General features: G+C 38.1%; 1 protein-coding gene across 5 annotated transcripts in view; it reads right to left on the bottom strand.

Annotated features, from left to right (window-relative positions):
- Positions 1-13,165, bottom strand: part of fynb (FYN proto-oncogene, Src family tyrosine kinase b) — a 78,339-nt gene extending 65,174 nt beyond the window's left edge. Inside the window, exons 1-2 of one of the 5 annotated variants that reach the window (XM_066698871.1) lie at positions 12,887-13,116; positions 4,206-4,337 (exon numbers count right to left, since the gene is read on the bottom strand). The gene's annotated coding sequence lies outside the window, so the exon portion shown is untranslated. Of the gene's footprint in view, positions 1-4,205; positions 4,338-12,886 lie in introns of all 5 variants that reach the window. The other 4 variants (XM_066698895.1, XM_066698877.1, XM_066698886.1 and 1 more) reach the window with 4 other exon arrangements.
- Between the last annotated feature and the right edge of the window lie 10,102 nt (positions 13,166-23,267).

The raw sequence follows: 23,267 nt of genomic DNA, 5'->3' as shown, positions 1-23,267 counted from the left end.
TTAAATGTAGTGAAATCAATAGAAGAGCATCTCAGAGAAATTTGACTTGACAAATTATACTATTCAAGACCTTTGTAACAATAATACATTAAGTTTTTTTATGTTATTCTTACAAGAATGTATTCACGGTTTTCTTCATTGACCTAATTTCATTTCAGTTATTTTGCTGACATAATGACGGTTTACACAACGTTGCATAGTCAACATTCTGCAAATATCATTTGCTGCATCACATTGAAATGCCAGGGGCTGCAGGGTAGTACAGCAGTTATATACTCTGAGGCAAAAAAGGTTTTGTGCTGTTACAGGAAATCCACAGGAAATAGTAATGAAGACTGTGTAGTTTGAAGTTTTTTAAACATGTAACACGAGTACAAATATATCCACTTACAACCAAACAGTTCAGGCTACATGTCTAATCCTATATGGCAATGTAATCATGAAATACTACCATCACAATTAGCAATTATAATCATAATTCATGTGTACCTCTAGACAAGGTTCTTCTAGCTTACTTTAGTGCAAAGCCCTTCACTTAGGTGTGTCTTGGGACTACACAAGATACATACTAGGTGAATGGCAACAATCTGGAAGAATTCTTTTAAAGAAAAACTTAAAAACTTTTGTAATTATGAACATGTTCAGGTGAAAGTTTTCTGCAACAGCATTTTCCTTTCATAGGCATGTAAGTGGGGCTGTTTGCCTCAGCTTGCAGAATTATTCTCAGAAGAGAGACCTTGAGAGTCACAATCTGGAAATACAGTATGTCAGAATAACTGTATAGAGACAATGGGTGTACATCTGGAAGAAGGCCGATAAGATTTTGACCACTACCAAGATGCTAACTACAAAAAAGCGATTTGTTGACCAAGGAATGGCAGACAAATTACAATTTGGAATTATAGGAGGGTATACGCAAAATATTTGCAGGTATACACGAAGTTATGTGGGCAAATGCAAAATATGCCTGCATATGCCCTCGACTACACCACTGCTCTTAACGGGTATTCATAATATATGGAGCCATTCTATATTTCTTTTTAAAATAAATCTCATAACCAAATACTTAATTACACAAATTATATAAGTGGCTGCAATATTGGAAACATTTTGATCTAAAACCCAACATTGATTAAAAAAAAAAAACGAGTTAGCACTGAACAGGTTAAAAAAGTACTCAGAACTCAGCATCATTAAAACAAAAAAGTTGGTTCCAGTTGATTGAATCTGTATTAATTTCCTTCAGAAATATGTGTAAGCCAACAGTATGGTCATTGTTATATCATAAGCCTAAAATCATGTGGATGATATCCTGAAGAATAATATCACTATTTCCCACTGTAACACCAGGGTCTGAAATTCTCTCCTTCACTGAAAGAAAAATAAAGATACAGGAAATGTTTCTGTCCCCGTCTCTCTCAAACAGGCACACCTTCTCTTTGCCCTGCAGATACTCTTCTTGAGAAATTAACATGAAGTCTTTGGGATGTGGGTGGAAACTGGAGCAACCAGTGAAAACCTGCCCAGCTACAGGAAGTACATGCAAATTCCACACAGGCCGGCACCCAAGGCTAGAATCGAACTGGTGTCCCATGAGCGATGAGGCAGCTGCCCCACCACTGCACCGTCTATTCAAATCCAATTTATTCTGTTTACATGATGTTAAATATGATAATTCTGCACAAGATGGTTTCCTCCTAGAGTTAACCTAATTACAGTACTTCATCCCCAAACATTTTCACAGAAATTGAAATGACTTATTATCCATCCACAAGGTGACAGTGCACTGGAAGAGAGGCTGTGGAGGGAAGGTCAAAGGGATAAAGGCTGGGGCACCCTGCTGCTGAAAAAACTCAAAGTAAAATAAAAAAAATATCCCAGGTGATGCTTATGTTTATGAAAATGTGCCAATTCCAGAAATCTTCAAGATTTTATAACTTTTACCAAGAAACTGAAGCCAGCCATAGAATGAGAATATCAATCAAGTTCAATGGACAATTACAAAAATAGACCCAATTACAGAATTAAAGCCACTACTTAACCATAACCAAACATTTGGGGTAGTATTAAAATTTGTGATTCTACCATCATGGCAAGACTTTTTTTTAGGCTAGTACCTTTGCTGCAGATAAGTCAAGCACATGCAGAGAGCACTGAAACCACACAATTAAACAACCACCCACTGTGAAGAAAACTTACATGTTACATCAACCTCCCTCCACAGCACTATCCAACACTATTTTTCTGTTGTAATACAAGTAGTAAACACAGGATCAGTCCATTATTGTATGTAGTTACACACTGCTTGGCTCCAGACACTTAGTGGCTGCTAATAAAATTATTTGAAAGAAAGGATATCACTGATTTTCCAAAAAACTAATACTTTTTTATGGGAAACCTCATTCTGAATTTTATCAACTGTACTAAAGCCATCAAATCCTTGAATGCCATCAAAAATGAAAAAATAAATACTGAAAGAACCAGTCAGTCAGTGGCGGCTGATGGACAACATTTTTGGGTGACCTGCATTTATTTCTCAAAGAATTCGTAGGGGGAGAAAACACTGATCTGACCTATATAAACCTAAATAAAAAATACCTGACACAGATGGACAGGATTTATAAACATATACAAATATTATAAAATTAAAATACATATATACTGTATGCTATAGGAGGAGGAGGAGCTGCATTGTTGTTGTGCCACTGTCATGTGAGTAGGGGGAAAGAAACACGTCACCCAGAACACGGCCAGCACAATCGATTAATAAAAAAACTGAGGGTTTGGCGAACAAGCGAACACTGTTAACCAGTCACCCCTGCATTCAGTCAAACATAAAATAAAAGTAATATTGAAAATTTTCCCCAAAAAGTTGGAGCACGGATCAGGGAAATTTTCCCTTCCTCCAGCTCTGGGCAAAGACTTGCTACTCTACTGATCCAGCTCTGCTCAGAAGTTTTGATTTGAGAAACTGTTAAGATCTTAAAATACATTGATATTTCTTCACTTTTTATAAAGGAAGCAAACTTCCCTTCTACTGTAATTGCACACCCTGGGTAAATCTCAACAATCTGGTAGTAATCCTCACTGCTACATATGGCACAGACTGTGGAACAGGAACCTGGCATTGCTGCTTCAGTCATGAGCCACTACTATATATACATATATTTTAGGGGGTGTGGCATGAGTGTGGGAGAGGGCGATGTAACAAAACATATTTAGACATTTAAATATATCCTTAACAGGTCCTTTCAGAGTACATTATTATAGTATGAACGATTTAAAAATAAATTTGTAATAAGAGAAAACTTTATTTTTTTCTGGTGCCAGACGGAAATAAAAATAGCAAGGCACTTAAAACAGAACAACATGAGGAAAAGCTATATGATCAAGATATCCAATAAACCAGTACCTGCAGTAATTATATATAAAATGTTATGACCAACGTTTAGGTCCAGCAGTGTCAGCATATCATGAAAGATCATCTGACATGAATAAAGTAAAGTCGTACTAATTATGTGGTTTGTATTACACCTTGCATGGTCCATCTTTGAGCACATCAACGAATACACGTAAAACATATTGATTTGTTATCAATGCGCATTCATAATATTTTTGTATATGTATTCCCTTAATGGGAATGGGAATAGCTGGATTGAGTACCATGATCCGTATTTGTTCTGTAACTCCTCTGTATTACATAGAGGATATTTGGTTTTAACAATCCAAGAAACACATTCTCTATTGTTTAGTGTCCTGTGGAAGATTACATAGTGATTTTACTAATACAGTACATCCTATTAAATAACAATATAATTCTTAACTATGCACTTCTGTTTCCTGTACGTTTCTTTTGAAAACCAACACTTTACAAACTGGGCCTCTCCAAGTAGTTTTAAAAAAGAACAAATGGGTACACAGTTACAGCATACCCACACTATGATTTTTTTTTTTTCTAGTCAATGACCACCCCCACAAATTATTGCTCATAAAGGTCAACAGAACAATCAGCAGTGAAATTTTTTGTTGGTTTTACAATTTATTATGATTATTTTCATGAGAATAAGAAAATACAGCAACCTTTTACGATATTTATAAGCAGTCTTGAATAAAAGGAAGCAGGTTCCAAAAAACAATACATCACCATGTTGCTTCATCTCTAAGGAACTTTGTTAATTCAATCTTGATAAGACATTTCAACTTACACACTATGAGTCAAGTCAAGTTTCTTTCCTGCAGGGGATCTCCACAGAGCTGTCTGATGTCACTTGCAGCTGCTGGAGAAATACCGCTCTGTAATGCAATGGAAGCACCTGTGGTTGACATCTCTCCAGCAGCTATGAGCGATGCAGAGAGAGAGAGGAGCTTGAGGACACACCCCTGCTGTTCAGATGCATGCTGAAATTTGATTGCATTACATTAATCCTGCCTGCAACTTTTAACTCTCAGCCACCAATTAGCACTCAGTGTATCCAGTGGCAGGATTTCATAGTCATTAAACTTTAAATGTCATATTCATGAATCTGAATTTCAAAATATGTTATTTGAAATCTTTTGAAGTAGAAAAGACTAATGAATGTACTTGCAACCTGCCAAAATCATGATCTCAAAATTACTTTAAGAAGATGTTGCTGAAATGGTCTTTCTTTCCCATTTAATGTATTATTTATTGTTTCTTTACATTAAAAAAATCTGGGGGGGGTGGGTCTGCTTATGTGTGAATGGTATTATACATGATTATATATGGTAAGGCACAGTATAATAAGTCAAAAGGTGAGCAGTGATTTGTCCTCTATTTAAAGAAGGCTATGGAAACAAAATGTACAGCTGCTTTCAAAGACCTTGAGAAACACTACTTATTGATTGCTCTACCTAAAATTGCATGACTAGCAGTAATATGGGTGTGTGAAACCAGCCTGTAGAGTCTCATCTCAACTCAAGCTACATTAAAACCTGTAAAGAAATATGATATACTCTCAGCAACACCATTTCCTTTTCTTTAGTGATGCTGGTGGCTTCATCGACATTTTGACTGTTGATGCAAGCATAGCCTATATATACACGAGTCCCACTGATAATTTAACTATGAGACATCTGTAATAGTCAGCCAGTCACATTCCTTTGTAAATATACTGCACTATGAATGATTGAGATTTTCCCTGTATTCAAAAATAAAAACAAAAAGTCCAAGACCTTTCCTCTGACCTTTAAGACCAATGACCTTCATATTAAAATTAAAATTGAACTCTGGAGAATGTTAAGTGTTCATAATGTGGGGGTTGAAGCTGCACAACTGTTACCATAGGTGCTGTACACCTCCCCACTTGTTCTCCTTAAGCAACAAAAAAATATATCCATCTTGTCCATGTTTAAAGTTCAAGTCATTACTTGTAATTAGTAAGTAATTAATTACCCACTACAGTGTAGGTCCTGCAAAGTCTACCATGCACCATAAAATGTGCACTACAATGTAGCAGAGTCACAGAGCAAGAGTAAAGACTGTCTACATGAAGACAATGATGCCTTGATCCCACACTGAGAAGTCAGAGCATGACTTGTATCAGAGAATGCATGTAGAATAAAATAGATTAACCGGTAAACAGGCTTAACAGGTAAAATGAAAGCAAAATGTCATAAGAAATTCAGTTTGCTAGATTTCTAAAAAAAAAAAATAGATGGCAAAGATTTGCTTTGAAACCATCCACAATTGATTGTGTTCAAAACCTGCAGACAGGGATTTAGGTGCCAAGAAGGGAATTAGCAAGGTGATGGCAAGAACAATTAAATCTTAAAGTAAATTAGTTTTGTTTTACAATTTAAAATGAATTACATTTTAACAGCACAAGAAAAAGCTTTCTACTGGATGATTTTGTATATTTATTTATTCACAATATTATTTATTGTGAAAATCCAATTCCTGTTGGATCTGCATTTTTTTCCTCCATTAAGATTTTAATTCTATAATGTTTTTTTTTTTTTTTTAAAGGTATCAATTGTTTAAAAATATCAATTCTTGTCTAAGAAACACCACCTGAGTCTAATGCTAAATATGAACGTGTACAGTCTTTCAAGGCCAAGTACAGTTCAATCAACACCAATAAAAGAATGCAGACAAATTCACCATCCATTTATTGAATGGGGTGGACTCTATTGGCCTGTCAATCTTTACCGCTTCTTCCTCCCATGCCACACATACAAAGTCTCAAAACTTCCAAACAGACATGTCAGCATTTATTTTCAAAATACATATTAATGTAAATATTAATGCAATTCAAGTTCAGTTATAGCTATGTATTTCAGAAGACTCAATAGCAATTTCAATCACACATTACATAAATATTGTAACAATAATATTATAAAATAAAGTACAGCCATGCTGGAGATGAGCTCTAATAGTTAACAACACAAAAGAGCATTTGCAACCTAGAGCTGTGCATCTCTCTTTCAGTAAAAGACAACCTGCTGTACGGTAACAGAAGTCAAGTGACAGAAACCAAAACTGACTAGAAGTAAAGAGCTTTTTTCCATTCTTTACATAAATGTATTGCCCATTTGTTTTTATCATTCAAACTATGCTTGCATTGTGAATATTACAGTGCCTTCAGAACTGGAAGTGGGTCTTCAGAAATTTGCATTGGCAAGGCGGTACTGAATTGAATTGTTGAGCGGGGGGGTTAGCTGTGGAGAACGAGCATGGGGGGTGGAGCACATGCTTTAAAGTTTCCTGTAATTTTTTTCTTCACGCATGTTTGGCCAGGCAGCACCAATTTGTATAGCACCGTCAGAATAGCGTTGCAGGAAACCCATGTCTTCATTTTCCAACATTTGGATTATAAACGAGGAGAAAGAGAGGGGGAAATCCAGAATTTGCTGTGGGTTAATGTTCTTTCTGATAAAAAATGTAATAAAAAAATTACTCATCAACTGTCAAATCTGAGTTTTGTATTATAGCCTGCCATTACAGATCCTGTCTAATATACTATGGGATTTCCAATCACCATGCAATCTACAGCAGTTTAAAGAATCCAAACATTTAAGTCGAAATTGTATACATTTCCTCATTTTATAATCAACAATATATTTTCATAGCTTGCTGAACACTGATTCACCTACAGAACATTTGTGCGAATCCAGCTGATTGACCCAAGTTAAAACAGGGGCATGCTTTGACTGCTAATCTATTAAATATCCACATTTATATCTTTAGTAAAACTGCGGTTACACTGCAAAACAAACATATACAGTAGGTTTATCTTATATCAGTCTCTTCCAAACAAAATTAATCAACTTATGTTGACCTTATTTCAAACAGGAAATTGTGAAAGCTCTTTATTGTGCTCCATCAGAACAGTACACTATCCTTGAATCAGTAACAAATTAAACTAGACATAATTTAGACAATACACAATACAAATAAATATAGCTGAACAAACATTTACTGGATAGAAATGTAGTGAACAGCTGTTGTTTTGCCCGTCTTCTTGTAATGGCATTTCTTGAAATAAAAAAAATAAAAACTTTTCACAAATGTGTATTTACTTCTGTTGTAAATATGCATTTACTTCTGTTGGTATTCATGGAATAACTTCCCTTCTCATTTCTGTTATAATTACGTATTCTCAGAAGATTCTTCGAAAAAATTATTTGATATAATCTGCATAGAGGACAGTAAAGTGTACTTTACATGCCACGGAAAAGCAAGAATATGCAATGAATTGAAAAATCCCAAATAAGGAAGATTATCTGAGGATGAAGAAACTTTAGTATTTTGTTTGAGAAGTTTAAATTACTTTTTAATCCTCAATAGAGAGAGGAATAATGACAAAAATAAGCAAAATAAAAATACTTTCTAATGCAGTGTGAATTACTGAGAAGGTCAGTGATTTTCAAGAGGAAATTCACAGGCAGGGTTTAGATATTATTTCTGACATCACCTTCCTCTCAGGAAGGCACTCTAACAAGACTGTACAAACAAAGCAAGGCAAAAAATATGAGAATACACATTCAAAGCTCGGACAGAAATACAGCAATCATTTTTTTTTTAAAACAGTTTGTGTGTGTGAATGTAGTAGTATTTCAAGTAGTTCACATTTTGCTATACACCCTAAATACAGGAAGATTTCTCTGAAAACTCAGTTATAGCCATGTGAAAGATTTAATATTAGTCAAAAGCATGCACAACATTTTGCACACTACACAATATAAATTTTGTATATATGGCTTTTAATTTTGATAAAAACATAAAAATATATTTATGAATTAGATGTTTTAGTGTTTGCTTCCAGAAACACTTTAAATGAAATGACTTGCTGGAAATGTAGAATATTGCAATGTCTTTTCAAGGTGAAGGTTTCAGATCCACACTGAAGTCATCAACAGTGCAGATATGTATTAATATGATGCATCATTCATAATGAGGATTTAAAATATTTAAGGTTGTGTGCAGTACTGAAAATTTAAGATTTTAAAATGGGGGAAATACGGTGTCTGTACATTTTCTCTGATAATAATTCTACAAAATCGTTTGTTTCTTATTTCAGCTTCATAAAGTCTCCTACTATATTACTTTACTAATATTCAATATAATATGAAAAAATGTTGCCATTTGTATTTTATAACATTTTGAGTACCAATTTATTGTATATATAACAATTGACCCCCCCAAAAAACACATACACACCTTTTTTCTTTTTAACCAGCAACCTATAATGACAGCTTTTATCATAAAACTTGAGAACTTGAGAACTGAGAGAGCTACTTCCTATAGCCTTTCTGCCATTACTGCTATTTTTGAATATATTTTCCATTCATTCTGAAAACCACATCCTGAATACAGGCAGCAGTAATGACTAAGTAATTGCCTTATAATATAGACAATCTTCTGGCTCTACTGCAATGCAACATTTCTATTATATGAGATGTAACAATAACAATAAATAAATAATTTGACCAAGCAGGAGTGGGGTTAACACGTTGTGCTCCATTTGCTCAATGCAAGACAGTTACAGGTTTATAAACTGGCTGGATGAGATGTAATTTGAGATACTGCCTGCCACAAAAATATAGCTTTTCTTATGGATAAAAAAATCACTAACATAGGCAAGCTCAAGTCAGTTTTGCACAGTTTGATTTACAGTATGCAAAGGGTAAACCCATAATATACTAGACTATATATAGTTAGGTCCATACATATTTGTACAGTGTATGTCTGTATGTCACAACAATTCATTTGAAAGGAAGCTTTAAGTGTAGACTTTCATCTTTAATTTGAGGGTAGTTACATCCAAATTGGGTGAATGGTGTAGGAATTACACCAATTTTTATATGTGATCCCCCAATTTTAGGGGCTCAAAAGTAATTGGACAAACTGGACAAACATGAATTGAATTATGAGTTTCAATACTTGGTTGCAAATCCTTTGCAGCCAATGACTGCCTGAAGTCTGGAACCCATAGACATCACCAGATGCTGGGTTTCTTCCCTGGTGATGCTCTGCCAGGCCTGCACTGCAGCTGTCTTTAGTTCCTGCTTGTTCTTGGGGCGTTTGGCCTTCAGTTTTGCCTTCAGCAAGTGAAATGCTGCTCAATTGGATTCAAGTCAGGTGATTGACTTGGCCACTGCAGAACATTCCTCTTCTTCACCTTAATAAAGTCTTGGGTTGCTTTCGCAGTATGCTTCATGTCACTGTCCATCTGCACTGTGAAGCGCTGTCCAATGAGTTTGGAAGCATTTGGCTGAATCTGAGCAGATAATATAGCCCTAAACACTTCAGAATTCATCCTGCTGCTTTTGTCAGCAATAATCATCAATAAATACAAGGGAACCAGTTCCATTGGCAGCCATACATGCTTCACAGATGAGATGGTACGCTTCGGATCATGAGCAGTTCCTTCCCTTCTCCATACTCTTCTCTTCCCATCATTCTGGTTGATCTTTGTCTCATCTGTCCATAGGATGTTGTTCCAGAACTGTACAGGGTTCTTTACATGTGTTTTTGGCAAACTCTAATCTGGTCTTCCTGTTTTTGGGACTTACTAATGGTTTACATCTTGTGGTAAACCCTCTGTATTTACTCTGGTGAAGTCTTCTTTTGATTGTTGACTTTGACACAGACACGCCTACCTCCCGGAGGGTGTTCTTGATCTGGCCAACTGTTGTGAAGGTTGTTTTTTTTTTTTTATCACCAGTGAAATAATTCTTCTGTTACTTTTGAGCCCCTAAAATGGGTGTAATTCCTACACTGTTCACCAAATTTGGATGTAACTATCCTCAAAGTAAAGATTAAAAAGTCTACACTTAAAGCACATCTTGATTGTTTCCTTTCAAATCCATTGTGGTGGCGTACCCAAATGGCATAGCCAAAATGATGACAATTGTGTCACTGTCCAAATATTTATGGACCTAACTGTATATAGGCTCCTCTTGTTATCCTGCTACTCTACATATGTGGACATTTTGTCCCCTGGTTGCAGCTAGGATTACCACCTTTAAGATGTGAACAATAAGAAACTTAAAGCTGCATGTTACTTAAACAGTAAGATGAAGGCAGGCAAACTGCTATATTTGCAGAGTCACACTATTTGGTCTTTAGGATATCACCAGTACCCTTTATTGCATTACACTTTCTTAATTATGAAGAGGGAACATTAATTATTCCAATTGGAAATAAAGTAAATACATTACAATTTAAGTTAAAACACCTTACATTTAAATGTACTAGCATCTTTAGTGTGTGTACATATACACGTTGTATATAGTTTTACCACCCTGCATTTGCACATAAATACATTTACTCAGTGAAAAAATTGTGTACATTCTATAAGATGTCCATTAACCAAAAACTGGCAGCTGGTAACATGTTATTCACATTGTTGTAAAAAAAATGTGACTTGTATATTGTAGTTGGTGAATTCTGGAATTCATTGCTTTAGGTCAAAACATACAAAAGATTAAAAGCATCAAAAATGATCCCTCTTTAATAAAAAAGTAAAATAAGAAAACATTCCATAATTCCTAGTTTATGACCTTTAAATACAGTACTGAAAACCACAAGAGATTAAGTGGGAAAGGATAGGGACCGGTGTCCTACGCTGCCTGTTGCCGAGACTGGTTTGGCATTTTGATATGTGATATAAGGAAGCAATCACCACAGAAAACTCACTGCAAATGAGTGAAGTAGCTGCACACATATTAAAAATAAGTTAAGCAAAAAGAGGATGAATAAGTGAATATCTAAAAATTATTATTTAGACAAAGTACATGCAGAACCTTCGAGATATGGACAAAGAGTCTCAGGTTGAATATAGTCCTACAAACTTTGATATGCCTTGAGTACGGTTCAGAGATTGGACCTGTTATTGTAAGAAAGGGCAATGGTGTGTGGCAACAAGGTGCCCTATTAGACTCACTGTGCATTTTAGAGGGAATGATTGAGTACATGACCGAGAATCAGCTAAATGAAATTTATAGCAATACCTCTTACCCAAATTTCATGGTTTATTTTAATGTGAAGCTATTACGCAGATGTGTTCAAATAAAATGGCTAAAGTATGGAACTAATAAAGCTTTCAATGCCAAAAGCTATTTCTAGCTTCAAGCGAAAATAAAATCTCTGCAAAATATTACATCCACAGGAAGTGAACCAAGCATTGGAGAGATTCTCTCTTTTTGGATGCGAGTAAAAGGAAGGATGTGTGGAGACCTGGAGGATGTGGGGTCTCAGTGTCTTGACTGACCCCAATTAAAAACGACAGTAGCGCTTTATAAACTCTAAGCTAATCCTTGTCCCACCCAAGCACACTTTGCCCTTTCAAATATGAATTTACTGTAGAAACATATGCCACTCTGTCAATCCTACAAATACTTTTAGCTACCACACAACAAGGACGTGTTCAAAGTATACAAATAGTACACACTGAAAGTACATGTATAAGAAATGAAGACGGCAGGGGGGTTTGCTGTGGCTGCTTTGTAAGCCAATCTAAACAGAATCGTATCAGTAATTAAAAAAACAATACTCAAAAGGTAACACGTTTATCTGCCATGTTCTACAAACCGTGTACATAAAAAGATACAAACTAGTGCTGAATGAAAATGATGGGCCACAGCAGTCAGACAGTATACATGCAAAGACAGGGTAGAGCCGTGATGCACACACAAGCACAGGCCACGCAATGGCATCCTGTCAAGCAAAAACAACCTCTGATTGTCGACACTGTTACGCTAACCAAGACTATGACACGGCTGCATATAGATGTATACCGTCTGGAAGGACAGGTTGGGAGAAATGCGACCTCGAAAGCTGAAGCTACACCATGCAACAATGTATCCTACGCCAAGTTACATTATCAACCATCGGCAGACTTGTGCAAAAGCGAGCATCATGCGCGAAGGTGGGACCGTCCTCTCAATTGCGAATCTAAGCTCGTCTGCAATGAAACGCACCGCCGGCCAAATGAATGAATGTCGGGTAAGTTGACGACATATGGCGACTGGTAAACACTTGCCTTAATGGCCAGATGCGGTAAGGAGAGCCGGACAATCACGGTTTGCCGGCCCTTTTCGCCGACACAGCACATTTATTGAGCTCCATCGCATAAATACTGCACTTTCGTTAAAGCCTGTGAGCTGGAAACCGACTGGCATCAGTTGTGTGCCGTCGAGTCCACCAGTGTAATAGACCCCTGCGTTTTAAACAAGCACCACCAGCGTCTGCAAGGGGAAAAGAAGCCTGTCGCTTGGATTAATCCAGTATATTAGTAACCCAGTACTATTTCAATGGCAGGCTAACATCATCAAATGTTATGATCATCATCCCGCAATTGCACGGTGTATATTGGTTTGTGCAATTCAAAATGATCTGTACATTGAAAACAAACCCCCTCACCTGAACTGAAGCAGCTCAATGCATTATATATCCCATGGCCAGCGCTGCGGGACAGTCGTGTAGTCGTGAGCGCTGTTTTGCGGGTCTGCCTGTCTTCGCCCTGCCGCCGCGCACAGCAGATGATGGCGCAGCTGCGGAGGCGCACGGAGTAACGGGCCGCCCGGACTGACGCGCCGCGCAGCCAATTGGCGATGAAACTGATTCCCCGCAACCCAATAACCGGCTTCTCCTGAGATAAGGGGACGGGGGAGGCGATTTGTAAACAGGTTAGGGGGTGTCTCTGGTGACCCGATGGGAGATTGCAGACATGCGTTGCTTTGTGCGTGTGTGTGGGTCTGTGAATACAGTTAGAGGCACGTCGAGGCGAGAATGCGGGGAGCGGTTTCCCCAGCGTGAGCCGCGCCACACTAGCGCCCGGACCCCGGCTACCGGGCTGTTGTATTGACGGCCACCTAAAGTAGCATCCGCTGAATGTAATCATATCCACAGCGAGTCTCCTCAAAAACACGTTTAAAATAATAATTACTACCAAAAAAAGGAACAAGTCCAACGAGTATTAAGTATTCTTACCACGATATGTTGTTGTATTATGTTTTGCTAAAACCCACCATCAATAGAAATGTCACGATGTAGCATCAAATATGGGATCATTTTAAGGTTCATTTCCTTTATACATTAACGCTGTTTTCCATAGGTTTGTGTAATCATTATTTCCCACGTTACTGATCCTACTACACACTACTGCAGATATAGATAGATAGATAGATCTAATTGTGCAGGTGCATGTCTGTGTAGAGAGAAAGTTCGAGTTCTGCAGTGTTCAGTGTTCTGTGTTCTGTGTTCTGTGTTCTGTGTTCTGGTGCTGCCACAGCCTGCACATACTGCTCATGCTTAAAGCACATCTGCATTCCGTCTGCTGTTCAAAACACCTACTGCTCATCCAGCACATTTTGTGAGGGATCGAATATATCAAGCGGCTATATGTATATACAGATATAGATAGATATAGATAAACATAGATTATAGCTTAGCGTGTTGCATTATAATATTTCCAACGCCGACCTCCTGTTTCAGGGATGAGCAGGCGGAGACTATCATCCTGTACGAATTACAATAGAAAGGAAGTGCGTCAAAACAGTATGGTGGAACTATTGAACTTAGTGTAGAACAATAACATGATGCTCTAAGGAAAACACAATATACATGCTATTTCAAGACCATTTGAAGTGGTTGACTAGGGAGTGAGCAAATGACGTGTCTAACGTAGTCTTCTTCTGCTGCTGGTACTGATTATCATCATCATCATCATCATTTGTATAGATGTTATAACGTCACCAGTGGCATATAAACAAATTATCTCTTATTTTAAAAATTGTATTATTATTATTATTATTATTATTATTATTATTATTATGTTTTAATGATAGCCAATTTTGGAGCTCAATTCAATCGATTATGTTTTGAAATTGACAATCAACAGCAATTATTATTATTATTATTATTATCATTATTATTATTATTATTATTATTATTATTATTATTATGAAACCGAGCGCCCTCTACTGAATAGATGCTTAACATGTCATAGGCAAGACACCGATCCTGCAGTTTTCTGTAACTTCATGAACTCTCTCTCTATCAGAATCCAATTTCCTTCAGGGTAGCAACAAGATCATAGAATGCAAACCAATTGACAAAGTAGATATTTACATTCTCTTCAGTTGGAAGACCTTTAACAAGTCTCAGGACAATGTATCCACTTATGTCAAGGGATTATTTCCCCTTACCAACATAAACCATAAACCCCAGAGTGATAAAGCACTCTGCTTACTCCGGTATGGAGAAAAGTTTGATCCCCCATTTGTGAGGTTTATTATTGATGTACTGCTTCAGAGAAAGCTTACCTTTGAATGTGTTCATCAGTTGAGTGGTGCTCTTCAACAGGAATTGCTTCTAAGGCAAGTTGTAACATTTATATTTCTTGGGTTCTGACTGTGTAGTACCTTAACTTTTAATACACAGATCGACAATTTGACAAGTTAAAATTGTCTGGACAGGTTTTTGTTTTTCACAACAAGTCTTGTTTTTCTCAATCTACACAGTCCTCTCCAGTTCAGATTTCAGACTTTCCTATTTTTTATGTCATTTAGAAAATTATTTTCAAAACCACACTTTGGAGGCTTGAAGTATTATATAATTCAACCATAAGATGTATGCCTGGTGTCTTCTTTACATAGGAGGTGTATTTATAACTTATAGATTTTTATTAGCAAAACCAAATGTATTTGCATAATATGTTACAATTCTCTTCTTTGTCTTACAATTTAAAATGAAGTGAAATCATGAAATAATGCCAATCTTAATGATGTACTGTTTTTGGTAATAACTCATTTTAGTTCAGAGAATACTGGAACATGTTACAACTTAAGCTAAAGTTACATAGTTTCCTTACTATAAATGCTTTTAACAACAGGATGTAAACTCTGCTGAGTAATCTCTGAGTTTCAAGTCTTTACTGTTAAAGTGTGTTTTAGGAATTGTATTATCATTTACACTTGTGTTTTGTATTCCTTATGGCAATACAATTCTTAATTTGTTTATTCAGAATTTGTATTTTCTAATGCTTTTATGTATACTCAATTGATAAATGAAACAGACATTTTTCAAGTACTGGCAATAAAACAGTAATTAGATGAGCCTATTTAATAAAAACGTTTGATAAATGAATACACATTAACACCTATGAAAGATTTAGTTTAGGTTTTTATGATCAAAAACATGCAGCACTGAGTTTGACAAAAAAGTGTCCCTCCCAATAGGATTGCAGCTGTTGCCTTTCTGGACCTTCTGTTGTAGCCTAGCTTAAATGCCAGTTGTTGTCTAATGTCTTGTATCCAGTACTTCATGACATTCAGACATTCATATCAGTGCCAGCTCCACAAGAGAAAGACTCTTCAGTTGTTGGGATAGGGAAGGGGGCTGGGCTTTTAAACTCTGGCAATGAGTCACCCTCCTTTAAAATGCAATGATTCTCAAAGTTTTGCAAAAGGCGACAGAGGTCTTACAGCTGACATATGCCTTTCTGTACTGTTCTCATACATGCACAGAAGCACACACACATCTGCAGTTATGCATTATAAATAAGTTAACAGATGGCAACAGAAGATTTTTCTAGATGTATTTTTTTCTCATGAAGTAGAAAAACAATCAAAGTATCAAAGTATTGAAATGTTGTTTTTCCTCTGTAAATGCATAACACAAAATCTGATCAGCTGCATTAGAAAAGCAGCCATTAACTAGGAATTTCCTGAAGCTGGAGTAGTTTGCTATTCCATATAAGAATTATTAACAATAAAATGAAAGTTAAACAATGCTTTTATTTTTTTGTGACACCATGCTGGCGACGTGGTGAGGGAATGCCTCCAAACTGCCCTAGGCTGCACAGGGAGGGGTTTCAGCACACATCCGCTGGAACGTATCAAAAACATTTGTCTATCAAAGCTGCCATTGGCCCCTGTGCCCGTCACTTAAACAGGACCCTTCCACTTCCTGTTTTTATAAAAGGTGATGTCTGTACAGAGAGTTCCTCTTTTTGAAAATGGTTCTGCATAGCTTCTTCAAGCATGCTCAACAGGGGCAGACAGGAATAGAAAAGCCAGGAGCCAGTGACTGATAGGCTACTGAAACTCAGCTGAAGCCAACACCAGATTTCCAATAGAAGGAGCCGGTCCCAGCCTGTGGAACTGAACAAAGGTGTGTGGTGAGAACCAATTCGCAGCCATACAAATATCTGCCAGTGGGGCTCCTTGAAAAAGGGCCCACAACATGGCTACACCTTGAGTCGAGTACGCCACCAGGTGTTCAGGCGCCGGGGCTCCAGCCGACTTGTAGGCCATGGTAGTGGTGTCCACAACCCAGTGCAAGAGGCTCTATTTTGAAAGCACCTGGCACTGCGTCCATGCTCTGAGCGCCAAATGTCCTTAGTGCGCTCCGAATAGCACCTGAGAGCTACGGGAACTGTAGGTGCAGCCTACTCTCCTCCTCCGAAGAGAAGGGAGGAGGATGGAAAGCCGTCAACTCAATAAGCCTGTTGATATGGAAAGGAGACAGCATTTTCGTGATGAATGCAGAATTAGGCCAAAGCATAATTCTGGAACCATCTTGAGCATGGACAGGGACTAGCCCTGGTCCAACAGCTCCTGCAGGAATTGCAGAATGACACCTATATGACATGAGTCTTCTCTTGACACCAAGTTTGAAAAGTCCGCCAGCAGTAGGAGTACTGCAGAGGGAGCTCTCGCCGACTGAATAGTGGCCACTACCGCGTCTGACAGACCTCAAGCCATCAGGCGATCCCGCTCAGGGGCCAGGCCTGGGTTGGGATGCCAAAGTGTGCCCTGCAACTCAGACAGCAAGTCCACCCGCAGGGGAAGCTGCCAATGCTCTCTGTCCAAGAGGGAGAACAGGTCCACAAACCCCACCCACCAGGGCACTACCAGCAGAACTGTCACTCATTCATGCCTGATCTTCAGAACCACAGGGAGAAGAGGGAACATTGGGAACGCATAGAGGAGATGCGGCCATGTGTGGGCTAGCGTGTCGATCCCCAGGGTCCCTGAGGGGTCTCGAACGGAGAACCATAGGGGACAATGTGTGTACTCCACCCAGACGAAGAGGTCCACCTCTGCCCTGCCATAGCAGCTCCAAAGCTGTTGAATCACTAGTGGGTGAAGGCGCCATTCTGACACCAGGGGGGCGTTCCTGAGAGAGGAGGTCCGCCGCCATGTTGGAGATGCCCAGAGGTGAGCTGCTTTAATGGAACGAAGCTGAGGCTGCGTCCATAGAACCAGACAACGCACTAGATGATATAGTGTGTGCAACCAGAGACCTCCCTGCCTGTTGATGTAGGCAACCACCGCTGTGATGTCTGTCCACACTATTATTATTATTATTATTATTATTATTATTATTATTATTATTATTTATTTATTGGCAGACGCCCTTATCCAGGGCAACTTACAAAACCTAAGAGCAATGCAAAGTGCAAAAATACTTGAAAGGCCAGCATAAGGTGATGGAGCACAGCTCGTAATGCCAGGGCATTGATATGGAGGGCACTGACGGGTGCCGTCCAACTGCCCCGGATTCCTTGTCCATTGCAGACAGCTCCCCAACACTGCTTGGAGGCTTCTGTTGTCAGAACCACTCGGTGGCAGATGCCACAAGGCACACCGAGGGCTAAATTTGAAGGACTCCGCCACCAACAGAGCACCTTTCAGCACGCCTGAATGACTATCACTCAACATGCTCTGTCACAGCGAGGATGCATCCCATGAGACCTGAACCACCACTGCAGAGGCCTTAAATGGCCGAGGGGGAGGATTTGGGACGCAGCTGCTAGAAGGCCCAGCAACCTCTGGCAAAGAGACACCCTGATGCGGGTTCTCAACTGGAAGAGGGAGAGACACATGCTTATGGAGGCAACTCTCTCTGCCACCAGTGTGGACAGCATGGCGATGGAATTGAGGTGCTGTTCCTCCATCGCCATGCTGTTCACTGCTGAGTTGGCATGAGACAGCTCTTCTCTCTGTTGACCAGGAGGCCCAACTCAGAGAGGCAGTTGAGGATCAGGCTGTTGTGGCTCCGTGAACCGTCACTCAAACCTAGTTGACCAATGGAGAGCCATGATCTATGCCTCCCTGTAAACCCCGCCTTCACGGCAAAACTGTGCCAAAACTTGTAAAGAAAATAAGCAAAAGCAAGAAAACCGGCGGCGTTTACAAATATTCCAGTATCGTAACCAAAGGCAGGGATTCCAGGCGAGCTGAAATGAATTAGAGATTTGCTTTCACTTATTTTATTGCTCTCACAATTATTTGTTTTCAAGTTTTTTAGGTTTTGCTTTTGATATAATTATTTTTGTTTACAACTGTACATTTTGCTTTCGACTGTATTATTCTTGTTACGTTGTCAACTTTATTTTTCTCATTTACGATATTTTTTATTTTTTATTCAATACTTATGATGCTATGCCAGTAAAGAGCTCAAAATGTCAGGAAGTAAACACACTCTTTACAGTGTACTACCAATCTATTTTACATCATCGGATCTGAAATTGTTATATAGAACATCACATAGTATATGCTTGCATAATCATTGGGGTGTTCTGAACAAAACAAGCCTATTTGCAAGTAAATCCGATCGACGGATCTGTGAGCCCCCCACCCCCCCCCCACCCAACATCTGTCTGTGCCATTTTCCCCCGGGGACAGCAGAGCGACATGACACAAACACCCTGGATGTGATGATTGGCCTGAATCCTGTTGTGGATTAGTAAGTAATATTATTTGGTTATTTCTATTTCATCTAAAGTTTGGCATCCAGGATTATACTAGGAGTGTTAGCTTTTTGTGTTCAGGGTGTGTACATACAGAACATGTACACTCCCCATGGTACTCTTCAGCTCCACTTATATTCTCTTTGTAGACAGTGGCATTTCAACTGGGGGGCCAGTTGTACTGTTAGAGGGGCCAGTCAGTGGCGCTGCCAGGCACAATTTAGGGGGCCAATCAATTTGTCAGCAGTTCTTCGGGGGGGACGGGTGGTATGTTACCATGCTAGGTTTTTTTTTTAAATATTGTAATTTTACTATAGTTTTGTTTGGAAATATTTTTGGCCACTTGGATAATGCTCAAAACTTTGCACTGCACAAATGATACAAACTTAGTAATGTGCACAGCCTTGTGGAGGGGCAGTGGCTTAAACAAACAAAGGAGCACTTCGGTCTGGGGGGTGCTGGTGAAGTGTGGTCTTGGTGGGGAGTGCTGGCGAAGTGCAATTCGGGGCAGGGGGGAGTGCTGGCAAAGTGCGGTCCAGTGGGGTGGGTGCTGGCGGAGTGCGATGGAGGGGGGGTGGTGGTGGGTTCAAGTTCCGAGTTGCAGATCCCAGCATGGATCGGGGGAGAGGCAATTGGGACACATTTTTGTTCCATCTAGTTTCATTCTTCATGCTCTATGATTTTGAACTTGATCAGTCCCAGTTGCACACATCTATAGCATAACATCCTGATTACATAGAAATAGGGCCTCTCTTTTAGGACAGTGTAGGACTTAAGTGTAGGATCTCACAGTTTGGTCAAAAACTAAATTAACCAATATTAACATTAGTTAAGGCAATAACAGGAAGCAAAATAGTTAAAACTGCTAACTGCATGGGTTTTATAGATGAACATATTTTGTACACAAAATAAGTACACAGTTGTCAATTCTCAAAATATTTTCCCCCAATGACCCTGCCGAAGCACTGTACTAGAAGATTGCCAGTAGCCCCTGTTTGCTCCCGTACCTCCAGAACATGCTCTTTCTCTACCCTTGCCCCCAAGTACTGGAACTCTCTACCCCCAAGGTCAGGTCCTTACTATTGCACCATATTATATTATTGCCTTAATTGGAAGTACACCTCTATTATTGGTGTTAATGTACAAACACTTCACAGAGAAATGAACCCTTCAGTTTCCCTGGACTAGGATAACCCAGCGCTGTCAGTACCAGATGGTGGATCCTCTGCCATCTGGGGATCAATTATGCTTTGATCCGAGTGCACTTATCACTGCACATTTTTGCTTTGACTTGAACTACACCATAATAGATTCTTGCACTGAACTTCCTTTCAGATAATTTTCTTCAGTTAGGGTTAATATCTCATCTTGTATTTTGACAACTGTATGTCAGCCCAGGTACACATGTCTGTTAAAAAAATACGAATGTAATAAATAATAATTAATAATATAACCACATTTATAATGCCTGGCATAACTGTAGCCTTTCTTTTTTTTTTTTTGTGTGTGAATCTCAGATATGAGCTTCCTACACCCTCAAGTGGTCGTATGCTGAAAGTGCCCAAAGCTGGGTTTATATATATATTATATATACACATGTATGTCCATGTATACATATACAAATACATATATATATATATATATATATATATATATATATATATATATATATACAATCAGCAACATCATTAGCCTTAGTCAATTCAGTACAGGTTGAAGGCCTCCCCAAGATATTTCCACTTGTTTCGATTGGCAGGGTCTGTTTTCCTGGTCAAGCCAGGAAACTTCTTATTTAATCTCTCCATGTTTTATATGGCCTTCATTTAGGTTTTTCTTCACCTTGTGGAATCCTGTCCTGTCCTAACTTATTTTGACCATGTTATTCTTGCAATGTGTCCGGCCCATTGCCATTTTAACATTTTCACTCTTACAATGATGTCACATACTTTTGTTTGTTCTCAGATCCATTTATTTGTTTTGTGTCTTCTTGTTATTCTTGTTATCTTTCCATGATTCTTTGTGTAGTTTCCAGTTTCTGTCAAAGCTTTGCATTTAGTGACCAGATTTCAGAGCCATAAGTGAGCACTGTTAGTAAAGGTGAGTACTAGTATTATGTTTATATTTTCTCTTCAAGCAAACGGGTAAATTTGCTCTCCCAAATGAACTCCATTTTGTTTTGTTCTTTGTTTAATTTCTTCTATAAGATCAATTATACTGTTAATTATATAATTAATTACTACTAATATACAGTATATATGTACAAACACACACCTGGTCAAAAGTTTTAGAACACCCCCATTTTTCCAGTTTTTATTGACATTTAAATCCAGTGAATAACCTGAAATGTTTTTTTAGGTAAGTGGTAAACTGCAAGAGGTTAAAAAAAAAAGTTTAAGTTACCAAACACTGAAACATAATGTATATTTCTGAATTATATACTGAGTTACTACACCCTCTTAAGCATTATTTGGCAGTGTTACACGCAGCTCCTGTGCATATAAGTTACACTGTATTCCTACAATGCACACATCGTTTGAAAGCTTATTCTCTTGGCTACCAGCATGTTTCAGTCTCAAACACATCCGATTTACAGTTTCAGTCTGTCATAAGACAGTCACAGATTGTAAATAGGCTTGTTTTGTTCAGAACAACCTAACGATTAATCCAGTATGTATTATTTGATGTTCTTTTAAATACAAAGAGAAGTTCAGATCCAACCAGTTATGTAAAATCATTGTGTATTAGTACACTGTAAACAGAGTTTTCCATCTTGATATTTTGAGCTCTCTACGGGTGTGTGTTGCTTCTACCAAAACGTGGATGGTCTTGTTTTGATCAGTAGACTGTCTGGTTCCAGAATATGTCATAATTGTCCATATTTTCTGAGATTTTGTATTCCTACTCAGACCAAATATCCCCCCACCCCGCCATTTCAGAATGCGGAGGGGGGGGCATAAATGCAGGGGGTTATAAAAAACAAGTTTTTCACATCAGAGAATGCTTCACATCATTAGAAAGCTGAGAGTCTCAACAGTGAAGAGTACACATGGGATTAAAGAGAAGCACATGGATTTGGTGCCCTGGATTTGGTACCAGAGGGGTTTATCAGCTTAAGGGGTTACATTTTGTTAAACAAAATGATTCAATGATTTCTTTTTTATCTCAAATTGTTTATTTGTTCTATGCTTTAATATCAGAGTACATTGAGACATTAAACTGCATACATTTAAATAAAAGCCGGAAAAACTTTTGACCGGTAGTGTATATACATAAAAACACACGTGTATATATAGCTAAACCATTATAAAGCCATTTATATTTATAATTTATTTGTATTTGTATCCATGTATTTTAGTTACTTTATAATATGTAGATGTATGTATGTATATAAAAAAAAAAGTAAAAATTAACAGCTCAACCTGTACGCAGTGAATATACTGGAATATTGTTGGAATATATTACATTGCAGCATTAAAATACCAAATAAAAACACTACTGTCACACACTACACTATGATATGAGAGTTAACTAATATGCCATTATTGGTTTTGCTCAAAAAGCAATTGGCAGTAAAGTGGTAATCTCATACCTGATTGTATAAAAGATTAAACATTAAAACCAAATGGCTAAGACAGACAAAAACACAGAATTCTTAACCTTTTGAATTAGCATTGCTGCCACACAAGACTGCACGTGACTCCTGAGAACAGTGAGCTATTTGGAGTATTTAATTTCTCAGACCACTTCATGCATAGTTGCCAACATTCTTAACAACATTTCAGGGCATCTAAAGTGAGCAAAGTGCACAAACACCTCAATAACAGTGCAAGTCAAATCCAGTGTGCAAGGTATGCAGCAAAGCAAGATTACTGGAAAATTATTCAAACCCTCTAAATTACTGCTACAAATACCAGTGAAAAACAAGACCAGAACCATGGAGAAATTATGCATTTCATAGCAAATTCCAGATTGAGAAATTTGAACTGGCATATAAAGAGATACAAAATAATTTTACAATCTAGATTACCACATCCAAAACAGCTG

Source organism: Amia ocellicauda, chromosome 1 (assembly GCF_036373705.1).
Source record: "Amia ocellicauda isolate fAmiCal2 chromosome 1, fAmiCal2.hap1, whole genome shotgun sequence".
Classification (NCBI taxonomy): Eukaryota; Metazoa; Chordata; class Actinopteri; order Amiiformes; family Amiidae; genus Amia; species Amia ocellicauda.
The sequence above is the reverse complement of the archived record's forward strand: the minus strand, read 5'-3'. Positions and strand labels throughout refer to the sequence as shown.